Below are 15,487 nucleotides of genomic sequence, written 5' to 3' on the forward strand. Positions count from 1 at the left end.
GCAGCTAAGCGCTGCGAAGGCCTATTGTAACTGCAGATTTTATTATTATTAGGCCCAAGCAGCTAAGCGCTGCGAATGCCTATTGTAACTGCAGATTTTATTATTATTAGGCCCGAGCAGCTAAGCGCTGCGAAGGCCTATTGTAACTGCAGATTTTATTATTATTATTATTATTAGGCCCGAGCAGCTAAGCGCTGCGAAGGCCTATTGTAACTGTAGATTTTATTATTATTATTATTATTATTATTATTATTATTATTATTATTATTATTAGGCCCGAGCAGCTAAGCGCTGCGAAGGCCTATTGTAACTGCAGATTTTATTAGGCCCGAGCAGCTAAGCGCTGCGAAGGCCTATTGTATCTGTAGTGTTAATTAGGCCCGAGCAGCGAAGCGCTGCGAAGGCCTATTGTATCTGTAGTGTTAATTAGGCCCGAGCAGCTAAGCGCTGCGAAGGCCTATTGTAACTGCAGATTTTATTATTATTATTATTATTATTATTATTATTATTATTATTATTATTTATTCTTGGGACTTTTGAAACGGCTTTTTGGAGGCCTAAACATGCATGAAAACTCACCAAACTTTGCCCAAAATTGTCCCCCGTGAGAAATCGCATGATTTTAGTGTAATTGAAAGCGGGCGTGGCAAACCCGCTCAACAGCGCCAACTACAGTGAGTTGGGCCAAACCGTAACACGTAGAAAGCTGAAATTTTTTACCTAGGTAGCTTTCTTAAAGTTATGAAAAAAAGTCTATTGTGGGTATGCTCTAAAACCCACAGGAAGCCTGCCATTTTGGGTCAAAGGGTAAAATATTGACGGTTTTTGCCTCAAACTTTAACGAACTAGTCCTAGGCATTTTAAGCTATCACTTTCAAATTTTTTCAGCGTGGAGATGAGACCTTGAGGGTTAAAAGTTATCAAAGGTTTTATGAAATATGCATATTTGCCTGAGCTGTCACATTGCAAAAATCAGGTTTGTGGAAAACCATTAAAAACGCATTAAATCAGTAAGCCCCAAGCCATGCTTTGTCTGAGAATTATGAAACTTGGTAAGCAGATGTAACTTCTCAGTCCCTACAAAAAAGTCTCTTGGACCAATTGTGTAAACCCTAAAGAAAGTCAATTAATTTTCATCAAAGATGTCATTTTGTCATAAAAACGGGTATTATTTTTGACCACAAGATGGCAGCATAATACTTTGAACCTCTGATTTACCCATGTCTATTCTTAATCACTCTTACTTTTATTTATCAACTCTTTAGCTTTCTTATCAGCCATTTAATTACCTTTCATTCCTATATGTGCAGGAACCCAAAGAAACACAGCTGATAACCCCATCATCTGAATATGATATAATATTTGTTGAATTACTAATAAGATATCTGGACGGCTTTCTGAATGATTTCTTTTTAAACTGATCAATGATGAACTTGAATCTGAACATATGACAGCTCTTAATGGTCTCACTTCCTCAATCCATTCTACAGCACCTAATAATGCAATCATTTCTGTCGTATAAACAGATATTCCTTCATTTAATTTCTTCCCTATATGCAGTTTAAACTCTGGAATTATTACACCTACTCCAGTTTGTCCTAATTGATTTTTTTTGATTCATCCGTATACATTTTTACATAATTATAAAACTGTTCTATATATTCCTCCACTATTAAAGAATTACATATATACATTTTATCTCTATTTTTCTTTTCCAATATTGTTAAATCTACTATTGATTCAGGTAAGATCCATGGTGGTGTTATTGATAATGGTACTGTTGGACTAATATTTCAATGATTTAATCCTAATTCTCTTGCTTTCTGAATAATTGTCCAACCAAATGACTTATTATGAACCTTCTTTTTCACTGCAGGAATGTAAAGTTACCTTTGTAGGATGGACTTGATCGTGTCCTTGCAAATTAACCCAGTAATTTAATGACAGTTGTAGTCTTCTCAGTCCTAACGGCATTTCACCCACTTCCACCTGTAAAGCTGATGTTGAAGTTGTCCTTATTGCTCCTGTTATTAAGCGCAATGCTTGATATTGTATGATATCCAATTTTTTAAGTACTGTCTCCGATGCTGATCCATACACTATACTTCCATAATCAATTGTAGATCTAATTAGATTTATATAAACTAATCTTATAGCTTTCCTATCTGATCATTCATACCCAATTAAACATCTCAATATATTAAGTATCTTTTTACATTTTTCAAAAACCTTATCTATGTGCACTTCCCAGGATAGTTTTTCATCAAACCATACTCCTAAGAATTTTAATTGCTTTACTCTCTCTAGATCTTTGTTCTGCCCCGAATATGTTTAATATGTTTAAAAGACATTTAAAAACTACTTTGAAATGTTAATATACCGTTCTCTATTTTATATGTATTTGCGGTGCTTTTATGTTGAAAATCTTCCAAACCGGAAGTAGGAAGTAAAGACGCAAACAATAGAAAAGCGTGTGTGCAGAGTTGGTGAATAGGTTGGATTTGGAGCGGCGCGGAAAACAAAACATAAACTATATCGGATTTGGAAAAGGCGGATTTTGGCATAAACTGGTATGTGAATGGTTCTGGTGGAAATGGAGGTAGAAATTGAGGAACGTATGGATTTAGAAGGGTGGACGCCAGTGGGGAGATGAAGCGGGAGAGGACGTTTGATTTGTTTGATTGACACAACTAAAGAGCATCACTAGACTGTTGTAGCAAAAGTTTTACCTGAAAACATAAGGGTTTTTTTGGTAACAAGATGTATAAAGAATCTTTATTCCTCTGGAGTTTGTGCGGCCAATGAGGTACGGTTTTATTGTTTTGCTTGTCTTTATTCATGTAAACCATTATATTCTAATTCGGATTTCTGTTTCCTCTTAGTTCTGACGGCATTTTAAGGGCATTTTCTAAGACATGTACAGACATGTTGTCCGCAATAATGGTCTGTTGAAACCAAAAGAACGACGTTGAGCCTTGATTTACTCTGGAGGAGTAACAGCCAGAACTCACGCCTGCTTCGGGCTGGAGAAGTGCAGAGGGGAGCGGACGTGCAGCTGGTGTGGAGCCGACAACGAGCAGCTCGTTAAGGGGTGACGTCGCTCTCTAGCATCAGGGAGAGGCTGACTGCACGCAGGGATTAGCCAAACCAGAAGCAGCTGTTGTCCGGGAGTGCAGCGGGCTTAATTTACCACCAAGTAACACGTTTAAGTTAAATGTTAAATGTGAAGAGGTGAATTAACCTTGCTAAGCTTTAAGGGACTCAATAAGTGCTTGAAGGGTAACCTGCTGCACTATACATACAAGTCAGGTGTACACAAGTTAAAAGTTAAACTCAAGTTAAGAAAAATATATACATTGTTTGTTTTATCTCATTTAAGGAAGTTGATTCCAGCTAACTTAAGACAGATACGAGTGTTTTTTGTTTGTTGGTTTTATTAAGGGTAACCAAGGTACGGAAAAGGAAAGTTTTGTGATTTGGTTTTACATGGAAATAGTTTCTCTGTCTTGTAATAGTTGAAAGATTTATTATTCAGATTAAGGTGTTTGTAACTTCACAACTAAGTTGATCTTTAACTAGAGAAATAATTTAAGTTTATGAACACATTTAAAGGGTGTGTGTTTAAGTTAGGCTAAATCTACATACTTCTAATGTAAAGATAATTAAGTTAAAGTTAAACAATAAACCCCAAAGGATCTAAACAAAATGGACAATGACATGGCCATGCAGGAAGACTGTGACCACAAGTGAAGCTTTTTCAGTAGAAGGCTTTAGGAAAAGTGCAAGACAGAAAAAACTCCATGAAAAGGGTCAAGTGCTGCGTGAAGAAAAGATGAACAGACTTCATTCTCGTTTCAAGCTCAGTTATGACAAATGGAAAACTGCTGCTAAACAAGCCAAAAGAGCTCTTGATGCATCTATAAAAACAAGTTTGCACAGAAGCTGGTTCTTTGTGCACTTCAACAACTTCCCAAAGGTCCAAACAGTCAAGTAGTGCGTGTTCCAGCCACTCAAGTAAGCTGCCTGTCAAAAGGCAAGAAGCAAGAAGCTGCTATAACTCTTTACTATATATATGCTTCCGATCGGTAAAATTATCAGACAGCATGGGATTAATTTCCACTGTTATGCTGATGACACTCAGCTATATTTATCCATAAATCCTGATGAATCCAATCAATTACTTCGACTGCAGTCATGTCTTGATGACATCAAAAGCTGGATGACTTTAAATTTCCTGCATCTAAATTCTGACAAGACCGAAGTTGTAATCTTTGGGCCAGAGTCCTCAAAAAATAAACTTCTTAACCAATCACTTAATCTGGGTGGCATTAACTTGGCCTCTGGTAATAAAGTAAAAAACCTTGGTGTTATTTTTGACCAAGACATGTCATTTAAATCCCATATTAAACAGGTTTCCAGAGTTTCCTTTTTTTACCTCCGGAATATCGCCAAAATTAGAAACATTCTGTCCAGGAGTGATGCTGAAAAACTAGTCCATGCATTTGTTACTTCAAGGCTGGACTATTGTAATTCTTTACCATCAGGAAGTCCACAAAATGCAGTTCAAAGTCTTCAGCTGATCCAAAATGCTGCAGCAAGAGTTCTGATGAAAATCAACAAGAGGGATAATATTTCTCCTATTTTAGCTTCCCTTCATTGGCTTCCTGTTAAATCAAGTATAGAATTTAAAATTCTTCTTCTAACGTATAAAGCCCTTAATAATCAAGCTCCATCATATATCAGAGCTCTGATTACCCCGTATGTTCCTAACAGAGCACTTCGCTCTCAGACTGCAGGCCTGCTGGTGGTTCCTAGAGTCTCTAAAAGTAGAATGGGAGGCAGATCCTTTAGCTATCAGGCTCCTCTCCTGTGGAACCAACTCCCAGTTTTGGTCCGTGAAGCAGACACCCTGTCTACGTTTAAGACTAATCTTAAAACCTTCCTTTTTGACAAAGCTTATAACTAGAGTGGCTCATGTTACTCTGAGCTACCTTTATAGTTTTACTGCTTTAGGCTTAGGCTACTGGAGGACGTCAGGATCTAATTTTCTCACTCTATAGAGTTCTACTGTTCTTCAATTATGCATTACGTGTTTTCATTTCTGCTTTAACTTTCTGTTCTCTCTCTTTTATCTTCATAGTAGGTACACCTGGTCTGGCGTTCTGTTAACTGGGACATCATCCAAAGAAGACGGCTCACCCGCTATTACCATCTAATGTAGAACAGATTACTGGATCAATGTGTGCTTCTGTGCTTTTTTTGTCTGTCTTGTTGTGTCTCTGCTCTGTCTTCTGTAACCCCCAGTCGGTTGAGGCAGATGACCGTTCATACTGAGCCCGGTTCTGCTGGAGGTTTTCCTTCCCGTTAATGGGGAGTTTTTCTTCCCACTGTCGCTTCATGCTTGCTCAGTATGAGGGATTGCAGCAAAGCCATGTACAATGCAGACGACTCTCCCTGTGGCTCTACGCTTCTCCAGGAGTGAATGCTGCTTGTCGAGACTTTGATGCAATCAACCGGTTTCCTTATATAGGAACATTTTTGACCAATCTGTATAATCTGACCCAAAATGTATCAACCGGTTTTCTTATATAGGAACATTTTTGACCAATCTGTATAATATGATTGAACGTAACTTGTAAAGTCCTTGAGATGACATGTTTCATGAATTGGCGCTATATAAATAAAATTGAATTGAATTATTGCATTTGACCTAATAAAAACATGAATAATGTATTTTATTAGGTCAATGTATGTATATATAATATATATAGTATATATTATATATAGTATATCTATATTATATATATATATATATTATAGATTTGACTTAATAAAATATAGATATATTATGGTATATATAATTTGACTTAATACAAATATATATATCTAATAGATGTAGAGTGAATAATTTGACTTAATAAAATATATATATATATATGTATATATATATTTGACTTAATAAAATATATATATATATATATGTATATATATATTTGACTTAATAAAATATATATATATATATATTATGTGTATTATAATATTATATATGTGTGTGTATATATATATATGTATATATATATTTGATATAATATATATATATATATCTATTGTATATATAGATTGACCTAATATAAGAGATAGATCTATATATTATGTGGTGTATCGTCCTCTCTCTGTGTGTGATAATATATATAGATGGACATATATACACACATACTAGAGAAAGTGGTATATAGAGAGAGAGATTATATATAATAATAATAATATAATATATATATTATATATATATCCTCTACACCTACATATATATATATATAACCACACAACATATACTATAATATATAGCGGTGCATGTTCATGCCACGAGGCAACTCATGGGGTTTTATATAAAGACAAAGTTAATTCAATCCAATTGTATTTATATAGTTCCAGCATGTCATCTCTTTACAACCCCAGCGGTCCGGCCCGGTGGCCAAATGCATTATCATTATTCAACGGCTGTATCTCCTCGCTGCATCGACCGATCTGCACCTGATTTTTTTGTGAGTTGTGGGGGAGCGCTGCCAAATGGGTTCGTGTGAATCGCCCGGTGGACGGGCAGGGAAATTGCGTGACAGCTTCTGCGGTGGCTGGCGGCAGGCGGTGCGTGTACCCCAGCGGTGCTTGGCTGCGAGGGCCGCTCATCGCCGCTTGCGGCTTTAATTATTATTATTATTTATTCTTGGGACTTTTGAAACGGCTTTTTGGAGGCCTGAACATGCATGAAAACTCACCAAACTTTACCCAAAATTGTCCCCCGTGAGAAATCGCATGGTTTTAGTGTAATTGAAAACGGGCGTGGCAAACCCGCTCAACAGCGCCAACTAGAGTGAGTTGGGCCAAACCGTAACACGTAGAAAGCTGAAATTTTTTACCTAGGTAGCTTTTTTAAAATTATGAAAAAAAGTCTCTTGGGTGTATGCTCTAAAACCCACAGGAAGTCTGCCATTTTGGGTCAAAGGGTAAAATATTGGCAGTTTTTGCCTTGAACTTTAACGAACTAGTCCTAGGCATTTTAAGCTATCACTTTCAAATTTTTTCAGCGTGGAGATGAGACATTGAGGGTTAAAATTTATCAAAGGTTTGAAGAAATATGCATTTTTGACTTTGCTGTCGCATTGTAAAAATCAAGTTTGTGGAAAACCATTAAAAACACATAAAAACAGTAAGCCCCAAGCCATGCTTTATCTGAGAATTATGAAACTCCTTAAGTGCATGTAACTTCACAGGCCCTACAAAAAAGCCTCTTGAAGCAATGGGCTACCTCCTACAGGAAATCATTCATTTCTCATCAAAGATGTCATTTTTCCATATTTTTGGGTTACATTTGATTAAACTACTTCTAAACCGTTACACTTATGGCATTCAAAGCTACTCCAAAAAATTCCTCACACATAAAGGATCAACAGTTATCAAAAACATTTTTGCTACATCCAACCATATTATTTTGACAATTTTTTAATGTAAATTGTGTTTTGAAGGAAAAACAGTTATAATTTTCAAAACTAGATGGCAACATTTTTCCAAACTATTCCTACACAGTCAAACATAATTGTAAGCAGCTTTAAAATATCTTTAGCTGCCCTTTAAAAGAAAGAAGCTTTTAATCTTTAATCCTATATAAGGGAACCAGTTGATTGCATAAAAGTCTTGACAAGCAGCATTTCCTCCTGAAGAAGCGTAGAGTCACAGGGAGAGTAGTCTGCATTGTCCATGCCTTTGCAACAATCCCTCATACTGAGCAAGCATGAAGCAACAGGGGAAAAAAACCTCCCCATTAACATGAAAGACAAACCTCCAGCAGCACCGGCTCAGTATGAACGGTCATCTGCCTCGACCGACTGGGGGTTACAGAAGACAGAGCAGAGACACAAGACAGACAAAAAAGCACAGAAGCACACAGTGATCCAGTAATCTGTTCTATATAACCACAACTGTTATAACTTTGGGCAATAACTAATGTGCAATAATCTATTTAATACACTGTGCTATAACCTGTGCAATGATCCAGAAGAACTTCTTCTGCTTTCACCAAGTGAATATATGTCAGTACATGTGTATGTAGGCATATATATATATATATATATATATATATATATATATATATATATATATATATATATAATATAATATACACCATTGAGCCGACAAGTGAATTTCTCCAATGTGAGATCAATAAAGACTATCTTATCTTATCTCATATCAAGACTTAGATTTGCCCACACAGGATTAAATGGTACATTATTCAAAATAGGGAAGCATAACACTGGCAGATGTGAAAAGTTCATAAAGAACAAGAGAAGAAGACTTCCCAACAGCAGGGGGCGCACTCCAACAATCTGAAACGTGTTCGTTTGCCTGAGGAAGAAGAACGTGATGTCACATCTAACAACATTAGCACCAGACAGTGGAGAATTTAGGAGGGGAAGCAAAAAACAGGTAAGGCTGTTTAGATTATATATGCATGTTACTGTAATATCCCCCACCACAACTTAAGGTGACATGAGGAGTCTCAGCTCTGCGGCTAATTCTAGCGTCTTAAGGCGCTACTTATAGCGCTAATGCTAGCGCCTTAAGGCTAGCGAGCAAGGCTCTAGTTACATCCGGGTTCCGCTGACTACCAGCATAGACATGTATACGTAGACGCCCCGTCTACTATACATAGGTCAGACCAAGCTGCGGTCAGAGAGAATACACGTCAATGCAGCAAAATGTACTTTATGTTTTCTGACACTCTAAATCCGGTGAATTCTCACCAGATTTCCAGATAAACCAACTGACTGAAAACGTCACCCTTTAGGGGTGTCTAACTTAATGAATAATTTCGATTTTGTATTGTAAGCAAATTTCCAGAGCTACGTCCCAGGAAGCCCGACTTTTACTCAGCTTATGGGTGCGCAAATAAAAGGACATAGGCCGTGGGCCAGAATCTGTAGGACGCTTCCTTAAGAAGTTTCGTATGAACTGTCAGGGGGCAACTTTCTTCCACCAGGATAAGTTGCTACACATAGCAGTGATCTCAAAACACCAATGTTCCCACGTTTTCGCTTGCACATTAATAAGTTATAGCCGATAAAAAATCTAAACTGTGGCGCTCCGGTCCAAGAGGTCACGTGATTCGATTTTTGCTGCTCAGCCAATCAGATCGCTGTATTGTCAGCTGTGCGCGTTCATCAGTTCATCATGGCTGCGCTCGTAAGATGTTTGTATGCATTTGTTTCCAGATGAAGAAAGCCCAATAATAGCATTTTGTGGCGCCACCTGGCAGAGATCTTGATGGCAAGAAAAAAATAAATAGCCCAGACCATCTGTCCATCCATCCATCCATCCATCCATTTTCTAACAGGCTTATCCCCGCTGGGTTTGCGAGGTGCTGGTGCCGAGCTCCAGCTGTCAATGGGTGAGACGCGTTGTATAAACTCGTTGTGCCAAACGAGTTATCCCCTTCGGAATTTGTAGAATTTTGTATTGTATTTTTGAAATCAATAAAAGTTTTAACCTCCAGCTTTGTGAAGTCTAAATATTTTAAACATCACATTCTAGTAAAATGAAATTTATTTTTTTTAAACTCCTAATACGTTGTTCTATTTTTAAAAGAGACATATCTCGTTTTCTTAATACGGTTAATATCTCGATAAGGTTCTTGGTTGAATTAAAATCTTATTAAATCTGATAATTTTGGCTGTGCCTTTATTCAGTGTTCATTTGATCACACGTGAAATCCGCTTTATATAATCTATTCATGCGGGTTTAGCTACCAAAAAAGAAAAAAAGAGAACCAGCAGACAGCTGTGATGGACTTAGGAAGGTGGATTTTGGTTTCAGCAGACAGACATTCGACAATCTAATAACATAAAGCTAATATTTTCGTGACACATCTGGAAATGACCGTTTTCTTTCTCATAACGTATTATACTGGATGGATGGATGAACGATAATGTAACGACACCATTGCTATATTTCGTTAAGAAAAGTAAAACATCCTCATTTCCACGCCTAATAGGTTGGAAATGAGGCGGAGTTGACTAGATTCATTCTTCCAGCTGAATGCGCTCTTGGCGCAGGGAATACAAATTCTGGCGGGGATAAGTCGTTTGGCACAACGACACCTGTGCTATCCTAGCGCAGCAGGTCTTGGTGATATCACAGTAAATTGGGCAAAAGTCTGGACTATTTCTGCCCTGCGATGGACTGGTGACCTGTCCAGTTTATACAACGCCTCTCGCCCATTGACAGCTGGAGATAGGGACCGGCACCTCGCGAACGCAGGGATAAGCGTGTTAGAAAATGAATGGATGGATGGATGGATGAATGGATGGATGGATGGATGAATGGATGGATGGTCTGGGCTATTTATTTTTTTCTTGCCATCAAGATCTCTGCCAGGTGGCGCCACAAAATGCTATTATTGGGCTTTCTTCGTCTGGAAACAGACACAACAGAAACAACCATCTTACGGGCGCAGCCATGATGACGTGGTAAACTCGCTCAGCTGACAATACAGCGATCGGATTGGCTGAGCAGCAAAAATCGAATCACGTGACTTATTGGACTGGAGCGCCACAGTTTAGATTTTTTATCGGCTATAACTTCTTAATGTGCAAGTGAAAACGTGGGAACATTGGTGTTTTGAGATCACTGCTATGTGTAGCAACTTATCCCGGTGCAAGAAAGTTGCCCCCTGACAGTTCATACGAAAAGTCACCGTACAGATTCTGGCCCACGGCCTAACACTAGGAACCAGATCCTGGGGAATTACCTTCCATAAGTAAGATTGTCTGATCATCCTCATGCTTTACAGTTACAGTTTTTCCAGCATAAACACAATATGTGCTAATGGGTGGCAGGGATGGAAGTAGAGAAAAGTACATTGAACACCAAAAACGAACAAAATGGTCCTAAATTATTGGATAGACATGATTTATGGGCTCTTGCTTGAAATGTGTGTGGTAAGAATATGTGAAAAACCATTGTTAAGTTTTATAATGACTAAAATATAAGTAGGCTATGTCATATGAAAGCTTTGAATTATAACCTAACTAGTTATATTAATTAATTTAATTAATCTATTTTTAATTTAGTATTATTTTAGCTAGCTACAGAAAAATTAAAACTATAGTTTAAATAATAGTTAAAATAGTGTTGTCTCTGCCAAACAGTCATGGAGTCTAAATACCAGGCTGTCTTATTTTGTGTAGAGACCAAATGAATCCTGACGCACAGTAATGCGAGCGAGTGAAACTGATTAAAATGTGTACTTTTCAATCAGCCTTTTTAATTGTCTGATTGAGGTGTCTGTGCTGACATCTCCTTTGCCTTAATCCAACAGGTCTACACTGAAACATTTTTTCCTTCTATCCACCCTCAGGTCAACCACGTCACCACCAGAAATACGAATAAGGGACAGCATGTTTGTTTCGCATCCTGACACTCCCTGAGGATATCAAAGGAACCCAAAGAGTTCATTGAAGGATGCTACGAACCCTGACACAATAGTGGCGGCATCCTTGATCCCATCCCAGAGGGAGTTCATGTCTGAACTGGTATGTATGTAAAGTCTAGGCTAGTGAAATTTCATTCAGTTTTATTTGTGGGCTAGCAGTAAATCTGATCTGAAATGACCCAAGTGTGCTCACAATAGAGCTGCAACAATTCATCAATAAATTGAACAGTAATCCTTTATTTAATTAATTGGCAACTATAATCAGTTTGAGTAGTTTTTTTAAGCAAAAGATAAGATAAGATAAGATAGTCTTTATTGATCTCACATTGGAGAAATTCGCTTGTCACATCAGCTCAATAGTAAATCAATAGTCAGGAGTAAGAAAGGGTGTGTCAGTTATATACAGTGTATCTTCCTATATACAGTGGATCAAAAAGAAAATGAGAAAAAAAATAAGAATAAAAATACAAAAGAAATCGGAGTAGGCAGATGATGTCATGTGTACTTCCCGGTTATACACACACACACAAATAAATATAAATATATATATATATATATATATATATATATATATATATAAATACACACATACACATGCACACACATATATACATATATGTGTGCATATATATATATATATATCTATATATATAAATACACACATATACACATGCACACACATATATACATATATGTGTGCATATATATATATATATATATATATATATATATATATATATGCACACATACATATGCCTACATAAACATGTACTGACATTTTTTATTTATTTATTTGAATAGGGACAAAGCACATTAATGAACATCAGTATAAAAACAAATGTAAATATGCCGGATTATAGCTACAAAGCTAGTTTTGATCCGTAGTCCCTAGGCAGGCAAATACATAAGAAAGAACATATAATATACAATATAAGCATCACAATAAAAATGTTAAAAGTTTAGTGGTCACATGACTGGTTTGTTTTCATCCATAGTTTGAGTTGAGCTCTAAAGCTGATCAGTGTAGGGCTCTCCCGTATGTGCAGAGAAAGACTGTTCCAGATGTTAATGGCTCTCACAGAGAGAGTGTTCTGACCAAAAGTTGTTATTCTGTGAGGGACCTCACAGTCTTCTCTGGAGGAGGCCCTGGTTCTCAGGCCACTTGAAGACTTAGGTTTGAACAGGGTAGACACAGGAGGTGGAGCTAGTCCATGTAGCGCTTTATAAATGAAGCATACATACTTAAAATTTATAAAATTATAAGACATATATTCACCTGGTGATAGCAGCAGAAGTTCTTCCGGATCATTGCACAGGTTATAGCACAGTGTGTTAAGTAGGTTATTGCACATTAGTTATTGCCCAAAGTTATAACAGTTGTGGTTACAGTTATTGATAGCAGCAGAAGTCACTTCTTTCAGGATTATTGCACGGGTTATTGGACAGTGAATTAGATAGATTATTGCACATTGGTTACAGTTACAGTGCAGCATTGTATAATCTGATGGCAGCAGGGATGAATGTCTAAGTCTGGCACTAAAGGAGCTGCTCAGCTCCTCTACAGTCTGGTGCAGGGGTTGAAAGGTGTTGTCCATGATGGATGTGAACTTGAACAACATCCTCCTCTCAGCCACTTCCTCTACTGAGTCCAGAGTGCAGCCCAGGACAGAAGTGGCCTTCCTCACCAGGTTATTCAGCCTCATTCTGTCCCGTTCTGCGCTGCCTGTGGCACAGCAGACGACAGCGTAGAGAAGGACTGAGGCCACCACAGGGTCATAGAAGGTCTTAAGCAGGGGCCTGCTTACTCCAAAGGACCTCAGCCTCCTCAGGAGGTGGAGGCGGCTCTGGCCCTTCTTATACAGAGCGTCTGTATTATGAGTCCAGTCCAGTTTATTGTTGACGTGAACACCCAACAAAAGAGTCCTACGTCTCTGATTTCAGCTTCATAAATGTGAATATTTCTGTTTTCTTTGCTCATTTATAGCATTAAACTGAGTATCTCCATGTTTCGTTGACAGAACAATAGATTTGGGAAACACTGACATTTTAAAAAAAAAAATTAACATTTTATTATTATAGCAACCAATCAATTAATTGTTAAAATAATCAATAGATTAATCAACAATGAAAATAATCTAGACCCAGAGTTTGTCTTTGCATCGTGTTTACTCCTGTGAGCTATAAAAATGAATTAGCTTTGAACTGTTTTTGTTCCCCCTTAGGTCACAGCAGTGTCAGACATTGGTGGGAGGACTGTGGATGAGGCCACGAGACGTATGATGTTCTTCATCATGGACTATGGCCTGTCAAGGCAGTACAACTTTGTGGGCTGGAATGGAAAGTAGGAATTCAGGACTTTAAATCTGTTTGAAGTCATATTTGGTAAGTGCATAATGGATAATAACTGTAATATACTAACTTTAGGATATTTGTGTCTGTCGAGGGAAATTTATGTATGTTAGGGTTAGGGATAGGGGAAATACAACCCCACCTACAAACAACCGCACCTGGCTTGATGGAGAAACCAGGAAAACAGCTGAGCATCTTTACGACAATGCACTTTTACTTTCACCCTCTGGGAGGAGCCTCGCTGGAAAATCAACCCCGGTTGCATAGTATACCTTTAACTGGGACTAGTTATGTGGATCATGTAACCGTGCCACGGTAACTGTGGCAATTTAGATCTAAATTATTTTTATTTTGGACATGCACACACACACACACATAAAAAAACACTGACAAAAGGGCACTTTGGGCATCAAGGGGCAAAGGGGCAGGTGACCAAGCCCCCCGCCCCCCTCTGCACGTCCCTACTGTTAGCTGTGATATCACTTCTGTCTTCCTCAGCCAAACCGGCGCCTTTCAGTTTTTTTCAGGTGCGCCCCCTGCTGTCGGGAAGTCTCCTGCTTCTTCTTTTTCTTTATGGATTTTTTTTTGCCGGTTGGCACGCAACCAAATGGTGCATTACCGCCACCAACTGGTATGGAGTGTGGATCAGAATGGCCACTTCTTATTTATACTAAACAAAACAAGTCACAATCAAATTAACAAAACAATATAAACAAAACCAAAAAAAGATTTCAAATCCTCTCAATTACATTTATTAATCTAAGATAATGAAAAATAATCACATAACAATTATCTCTGGAGTTTTTCTAAGTATTTCTATTAAATCAAATTGTATTATTTTCCTTTTTAGATTTTGGACCATTTCTCTCCTTTCTCTTTCATACTTCCTACAGTATACCATAACGTGTTCAACTGTCTCTTGTTGCTCACAATATTCACATCTGCCATTGTTATGTTTACCTATTTAGAATAATGTATTATTTAATCCTGTGTGCCCAAATCTAAGTCCTGATATAATTGTTTCTTCTCCTATGTTCTTCCCTGCCCATCTCATTTTTCCCACTCTCCTCTGGATCATGTAAAACCATCTTCTGTTCCTCCCATTGCTTTTGCCACCTTTCCTTCATCTTCTGTTTAATTATGCTCTTTATTTCCATCTTACTAATTTTAACTGACACATCAATGTCTTTTCTTGTTGTAGCCTCCTTTGCAGCCTTATCTGCCATTTCATTTCCTTTAACTCCCATGTGTGCTGGTACCCAAAAAAATATGACTGTAGTGTCCATCATTTGAATTCTGTATAATGTTTGCTGGATTTCTATCAAAATATCTAGTCTACTGTCTGAGTGTTTTATCGGTAAACTGATTAGTGATGAAGATGAATCTGAACAAATAATCACTCTCAGAGGTCTTATTTCTTCTACCCATTGCATTGCAAACAAAATTGCTAACATTTCTCTTGTGTATACTGATATATTATTACTTGTCCTCTTTCCTACTGTAATATGAAACTCTGGAACAATAAAAGATACTCCTATCTTGTTATCTAAACTGTTTTGATGCATCTGTGTAGATCTGAATGAAACTAGTAAATATTAATATATTCCTGTATTGTATTTGAATAAAAAAAAAAAAACCCTGACCTTATTTCCCTTT

The 15,487-nt window shown here is 37.5% G+C and overlaps 1 protein-coding gene and 1 long non-coding RNA gene across 27 annotated transcripts in view; one reads left to right on the forward strand and one right to left on the reverse strand.

Annotated features, from left to right (window-relative positions):
* Positions 1 to 15,487, reverse strand: part of LOC105922250 (protein 4.1-like) — a 320,088-nt gene that overhangs the window by 214,572 nt on the left and 90,029 nt on the right. The window lies entirely within an intron of this gene.
* LOC118565523 lies at positions 8,281 to 14,049 on the forward strand. Its single transcript, XR_004932412.1, has 3 exons — positions 8,281 to 8,478; positions 11,408 to 11,582; positions 13,705 to 14,049. It is a non-coding gene; the product is annotated as an uncharacterized LOC118565523 (long non-coding RNA).

Source organism: Fundulus heteroclitus, chromosome 13 (assembly GCF_011125445.2).
Source record: "Fundulus heteroclitus isolate FHET01 chromosome 13, MU-UCD_Fhet_4.1, whole genome shotgun sequence".
NCBI classification, from domain to species: domain Eukaryota; kingdom Metazoa; phylum Chordata; class Actinopteri; order Cyprinodontiformes; family Fundulidae; genus Fundulus; species Fundulus heteroclitus.